Raw genomic sequence first — 7,385 nt, 5'->3', positions numbered from 1 at the left:
TCGCATTTTTAATGAAATATCCCCTATAAACCCCAATCATATTTGGCACAATTCTTAAACCTCGCATTTTCATACTCCCCAATAGCCTGAAGGTACATCAGCATTTTGCATACATAACATTGCGTCATAAGTATTCTCTTTAATGCACATTCCGACCTTACTCAAGAGCAACTCATCAAAGTTCCGACTTTCTAAGTCGTTAGGATTGTCCTTTTTCAGATTTCAGAACTTCTTAGTCGCTGCTAGGGATTATCGCTAGTAGTGTCAACATCAGTTCTCAAATCTCTCCCCAAGCCGATTCAGGTATTCCATCAGTGCTAGGAATCCTCACTGAACTATTTTGCTTCTCCCACAAATCATACTTTCCAGTCGTTCCTAAAAAGTATCATCTTCATATTCACCCTAGAAAAGTCAGGTATTATAGTTGTTGCCAAGAATCATCGTTGAACTTCTTCTCTTCCCTTCAGAGTTAGGTATTCTAGTTGTTGCTGGAAATCGTCCCTGAGCTTGCTTTTTTCCCCCAACACGAGTCAGGTATTCTAGCTGTTGCTAAGAATCACCACTGAATTTTTGTTCTTCGTCAACCAGGGTCAGGTATTCTGGCCGTTTCCAGGAATCATCACTGAACCATTTGGTTTCTTCCCCAACAGAAGTCTGGTATTCCAGTCGTTGCTAGGAATCGTCGTTGAATTTCTTCTTTCCCTCAGAGTCGGGTATTCTAGCCATTGCTAAGAATCATTACCGTACCTCTTCATTTTCTCCAGCATAGTCATGTATTCCAGCCGTTGCTAGGAATCATCACTAAACCCAGAGATTATCCCCACATAGTCAGTATTCCAGCCGTTGCTAAGAATAGTCACTGAACTTGAAGGTATCCCTAGTAGATGTCAGGGATTCTAGTCGTTTCTAGGAATCATCATTAAATATTGAATTCCCCATCAGAGTTAGGTGTTTCGGTCGTTGCTAGGAATCACTATTGTATTTCTCCCTTGTCATTGCTAGGAATCACTATTATATTTCTTCCCAATCATCTCTAGGGACAATCACCCTTTCTTTTACGAAAATTATCATTCCCCAACGGAGTTTCCTCCTTGCCCTTCTTCTTGGAGTATAGTCACCCAACTTTTCTCTTTGAAGAGTTACTTATGTTGCATACATTACATTGCATGTATAATCATCAAAACCATATTCGTCTCCTCCAACAGACGAGCCGAATACAAGATCATTTTCCATCCTGTCAAAAAAACTTCCCCACATGTAATCTCTAGCAAACCAACTCATATCACTTTCACCCTCAGTGGGGGAAATTTATGGTTACTATATTAGTACTTAATCCCCTCCTACCATGAATGCATTGGAAGCCGTTGTTATCCATACATTCAGGTCCGAGAAGATTAACTAGGGGCAACTGTCATACCCCAAAATTTACCATACCCTATACAACTTTCATCTGATCCATGACCCTACTACACATGCATGCATTCATTGTTTTATCACCATAATTTCATTAACATTCATAATCTTAGGAATTTTTACACTAACTCAAGTTTCCACATAAGGTCATGAAGAATGGAAGACTTACAATCTCACTTACTAGAATGATATGCCTTCTTGATCAAATTTAGCGCTATGTTAAGCAATCGTAATTGGACTTATGTAGAAGTCACAACTATCTAAGGTCGGGCAATAAAAATATAGATGTTAATGCATGTTCGAGATTTGGTACAAAGAACCAAACTCCTAAAACATACCACACACTAAAGGAACAAAAGGGAAGACCTATCTCAATGAGACATGTATTGATTTATCTGACACATGGTCATTAATGAATCAATTAGCATTTAGAAATTAGAGATTTCATTGGTCAAATGAGGAAATGGGAAAGAATAGGGATGAAGATGAAGAGTGAAGGGGAAATAGAAACACAAATTGATCATGAGAGGAATTTCATCTGATCAATACCATCCATTCATTTTAGGGGATGAAATGTACATTTCATCAATCCCCTAAATCCAATGGTTTTGATCAAACAAAAGTGAAATCAACCATGACCAAGGCCCAAACAGAAAGTCAAACATCACAAGACCATAAAAATGGCTCAACATAATTTTTAAACATTTAATCACATCAAAAATGAATTAAAATTCAATTTCATTTGGTCAAAACCTCAAATCCCTTCAAAACACCAAATAAATGGCTAAGGGATTTATCCTAGGTCAAACAAAGTCAAAGGACCTTAGACAAAAAATTTCATTATTTTTAGAAAGTCAGAAGTATTTTCAAACAATTAAAAACATGCATAAAAACATTTAATTCATGAAGAATATCAAAATTAATCCAACAAATAATTTTAATACAAAATATGCAAGAGAAAAATATTTAAATATTTTTGGTGAAAGTCCCATATTTTTTGGATTAAAAATGAAAAATCTATGAATAAAATAAAATAAATGGGTTAAATGGAAATTCAGAAAATAAAAAGAAATTAGAAAATAAAAAGGGCCATCAGATCTCCCTCATTAATTGAGGTGGAAAATCTGATGGCCACGCGCTAAGGGGTATGATGCGCTAAAGTCAACCGCGTGGCAAAAGTGGTAAGCACAATGGATGATTAGGATTAGAACGTGGACGGAAGATCTGATGGATAGGAGCAAGCCACCACTTCACTGGAGCCCTAGCTCCAGTCATCTTTCCCGGTGGACCTCACCGGTTTGGTCCACCAGAAATCACCACTAAAATGAAAATTAAGGACATGGTTTTAAAGGAAAAATGCTCAAGAGCTCGAATCTGACCTCCATCTAATCCAATTTCATGTATATTGAAAGATACATGGATTTGAAATTTGAGGTACATGATCTTAGTTGCTTCGTTTTGACCTCAAAGTACCTCAATCTTGTTTCCTACATTGGTAGGACTTTATCCAACCAAAAATCAAAGAGAATGGTGAAGAATTGAGAAAGAATCGAAGGCTCGAAGTTTCTGAAAAATTACCTTCGGGTAGCTTGAATCTGGCTTGATCTTGCTTCCAATTTGCCTTGGCTCGACTCTAGAAGCTTGCAGGAAGTAAAATGGATCAAAGAGAGGCTTGTATTCTTGGAGATTGATTCTCAAAACAGAAGGAGAATTGAAACCCTATTTCAAGTGAAATCTTCAAGTTTATCCTTTAATGAAGGCTAGGGAGGCAATGGTTCAAAGCTTGGGCAAGCAGGGATTCCTTTTCTAATCACAATGGCCATGTATTTATAGAGTAGCAAGTTGCTTTTCCCACACTTTGAAATTTTTCCAAATTTAGCAACTTTGGTGCATGGATGCATGGGCATTAATTTGGGCCCAATTCATGATGAGATCTTGCTCCAATTTGTGCATAATGAGTACTAAAACATTAACATGTAAGCATGCAATAGGAAATGGTTATTTGAATTAAAATCATGTGAAAACAAACGTATGAGAGGAACCATGTGCAAGTCCCTCAATCTTTGTCCAAATGAGGTGATGTTGGACTTTTTGGCAAGGTGACATCCAGGGGAACAACTTTGATGCTGAACACTTTTCCATTTGGAGCTTGGATCATGATGAATTGTTTAGGTGGAAGTTTGAGAAATCAAACATAATTGAAATTTTTCTAAGTACCAAGTCAAATGACCACTTCTTCCACCTTGAATAACTTTTGCTATGAGCTCCAAATGAAAATGGTTTCTTCACCAAAGTTGTATCTCTTTCACCCCTATTCAATTTTGTCACAAATTTGAAATCATTTGGATTTGGCATGAGGGAGTTATGCATTTTAGAAGTTAAGGAAAATCGCTTATTCAATGATGATGGCCCAAAATGACCTATAATGTTTCTTCTTGGCACATGTCCTTGCAAGTTGAATTTGACATTTCTCAAAGAACTAAAGTTGGAGAAGACATCATGAATTTGATCATGAAACTTGGATGTCCTTCATCTCATGAAAATTAAGCAAGTTATGCTCTTTGGATGTTGACCTCCTAACTAGGGCATGAACAAAATGACCTATAATATTTCACTATAAAAAAAGACTTTCTAAGCAAAACTAGCTCTTGATGTCAACATGAAAGTTTTTTGGAATGTCATAAAGAGTAACGCTTCTCTTGGACTAATTTTCATATGACAAAAAATGTAGGAGATAGGGTCTAGGGAACCCTAGTTTTGACCAGTTGACTTTCTCTGGTCAACCACCTTGAACCAACTTGCAAACTTGAAGTTATCTTGATATTTGGGACTCATGGAGTATCATATATGCATAAGATGCTGTATAATTAAGTATCCCTTGATATATTTGACCAAATGTTGAAGAAACTTGCCGAGGAAGTCACACAAAATACGCAAATGAATTAGGGTTTTCAAGGAAGACAAACTTAGAATCCTTGATGAATTCTTGATCAAAATGATAAATTAAGAACATGGGGATCCATATATGATGTCTAGAACCATTGTGAACTATATCTTGATTGATCTCCTTGCACTAAGGGTCTCAAACCGTAGTTGTGAGCTTGATGAGACATAGGTGGATGCACACACTACCTACAAAAGAAACAAAGTTATACATATACATATTTTTGGTACTTTGGTTAGTAAACAAAGAAAAAAAAAGTACGATACAATCGAAATATGCTTGGTGATCTCTCCCAATGAAAACCCAAAGAATGAGGGATAAGGAGGATGCCAAGGTGTGATCCCAATGCCAATGCAAATGATGAGATATCATGAGGGATCTTAGGGTCAAAATTGGCGTCTTACAATACCCAGTAGAGGGCATGTACCCCCCTTTGGAGCCCATTTTTGTTAATTATATTTTTTATCATATAGTTAATTGATGCTTTTTAATTTTTGTTAATTAGGCTAATTAGAGAATTTTAGTTAGGATTTAACTTGATTAGAATTTTAGGAATAATTAAAGTTAGAATTTTAATATGATTAGAATTAATTATTTTAGTTACAAAATTAGAGATAATTGATTTTTAATTAGTTTTAATTTTAGAACGAATTCCCTAATTGATCACCCATTTAATTGATTTTATTAACCTTAAGGTTTAGTCATATAATATCATGTTCCCTTATATTAGAGCTTGCTTTAGATTAAATAATCATTTTTAATCATTATTTTTCAAGTGATATTTGATGATTGGTGATTTAATTTGATCCCAATATTTCAAGTGATATTTTTGATATTTTGGTTAGTAAACAAAGAAAAACAAAGTGTGATACAATCAAAATGTGCTTGGTGATCTCTCACAATGCAAACCCAAAGAATGAGGGGTAAGGAGGATGCCAAGGTGTGATCCCAAAGCCAATGCAAATGATGAGATAACATGAGGGATCTTAGGGTCAAAATTGGGGTCTTACAGTTGCCCCTATTTAAGGACATTCTAACTGAGGATGTGAAGGTTAAAATCTTCGTATCAACTTAGTAGAATGGACTTAAATAACAACCTCTAGATACAAGTTTTGGTCCCTAAGATACCTCATGATGCATATGATAAGAATGCAATAAGTAATCTTTGTGGGGGAATATATTGCCACAAAGGAAGAAAATTCGGAGGAAACTAAAAGTCCACAGGAGTATAATGCATTCCGTAAGGAAAACTCACTAGGGAGATAGTGAATCTAGGGATAAAAGTTGTGCGTAGGCCAGGCTACGACTTGAAAAAACTGCTTGGAGACGCAAGGGGATTTCCATGAAAATAAATCAATGGCAAGACTCGGTTGGGGAACCAGGAAAAAAAACTGCAGGGGATGAGAATAGATCAGAACAAAGTTGAAATACTCAAACCAAATAAAGGATTAGCGACTTTACTAGGGAAATACACACTCAAACTCAACTAGGGAAGAGTGACCTTTAACACATGAGTAGAAGAGATGTATTATCTACTACCCGTTACTAGTTAAGAAGATAATACACTCTGACAGAGGGATATCCGTTACCGGTTAGGGTAAACATATCAAGGATGACTCGCTGAGGAAAAAGAGACGTATTCATTACCGGTTACTGGATATGAACGACCTATATGGGAAAGAAATCAAATAGGATGTACAACTACCTGTTACTGGGCAGAAGACTAAAGAGCGAGTATATGTCATTGTTTAAAGTGAACATATCAAGGATAAACTCAAAGGAAGAATATTTTTCATTGGTTAGGATGAGCATATCAAGGATAGACAACCTAGGGAATGAGGAAGAATATCCGTAACCGGTTAGGATAAACATATCAAGGATAAACTGCCCGGGAGAAATAGGAATTACATCTACCTGTTACTCGGTAGAATACCAAAGAAAGAGAATATTTGTCACTAGTTAGGATGAACATATCAACGATAGAATCAGCAGGGGAAAGCAGGAATTACAACTATCGGGTACTGGGTAGAATACAAAAAAATAGAGAATATCTATCACCGGTTAAAGTGAACATATCAAGGATAAACTCTTAGGAGAAAATAGGATTTATATCTACCATTTACTGGGTAGAAAACCGCAAAGAAGAGAAAATCCGTCACTGGTTAAAGTGAACATATCAAGGATAGACTCTTTGGGGACCAAAAGTAAGGATTACAACTACCTTTTTACTAGGCAGAAAACCAAACAGGAAGAATATCCGTCACCAGTTAGGATGAACATATCAAGGATAGACTTCTTGGGGAAACGTGGAAACGAATCCGCTGGGGAAACAAAAGGAAGTAGATTATTTTTTCCGGGTATTAGGTAAAGGTAAAGTACTCAACATCAAGAAGAATATTACCAGTTACTGGGTAATAAACTCTTGGAGACCAAAAGATCTATCTAGGCAAGAACTAGAAAGAAACGATCAATCAAAGACTCAACCCAATGAGGATATAACTCAAGGGGAGTGGTTCCATCCAAATAATAAACTTGGGAGGAAACATAAATAATAATCATCCATGAGGAAATAACTCAGTGGGGAATGAGAAAGGATAAACTCTTTCTACTTAAGGGGCTGACACTCTACAATTCAAGGAGGACAGACACATCAAATATGCTTGGGGAAATAATACTACCAAAGTAGGGGATCAGAAGAAAAATCAATGCGATAAAATGCACAATGAAATATCTGATGTTGGGGCTATGTATGCATATGTATGTATGTGATTATGATTATGCTGACAAAACAACACAAAGAATGCAAATAACAAAGATTTGAATCATCACTAGAAAACACTCGGCTAATCTCAACAAGATGGAAACACCAATTGGAGAATCTGCTAGGGATGAAAATAAATCATCTAGCTCCGAATAAATCAATTCTGGCTGGGGAAGGCATGGAGAACATGCTTCCAATCAATCATGGCAAACTCCACGGGGGGAGAGAGCACTGCTGAAGGCTAATCAACCAAATATGTTAAAGATA

The sequence above is a fragment of the Lathyrus oleraceus genome, chromosome 6 (genome assembly GCF_024323335.1).
Source record: "Lathyrus oleraceus cultivar Zhongwan6 chromosome 6, CAAS_Psat_ZW6_1.0, whole genome shotgun sequence".
NCBI lineage: Eukaryota > Viridiplantae > Streptophyta > Magnoliopsida > Fabales > Fabaceae > Lathyrus > Lathyrus oleraceus.
This window is presented reverse-complemented; position numbering follows the sequence as displayed.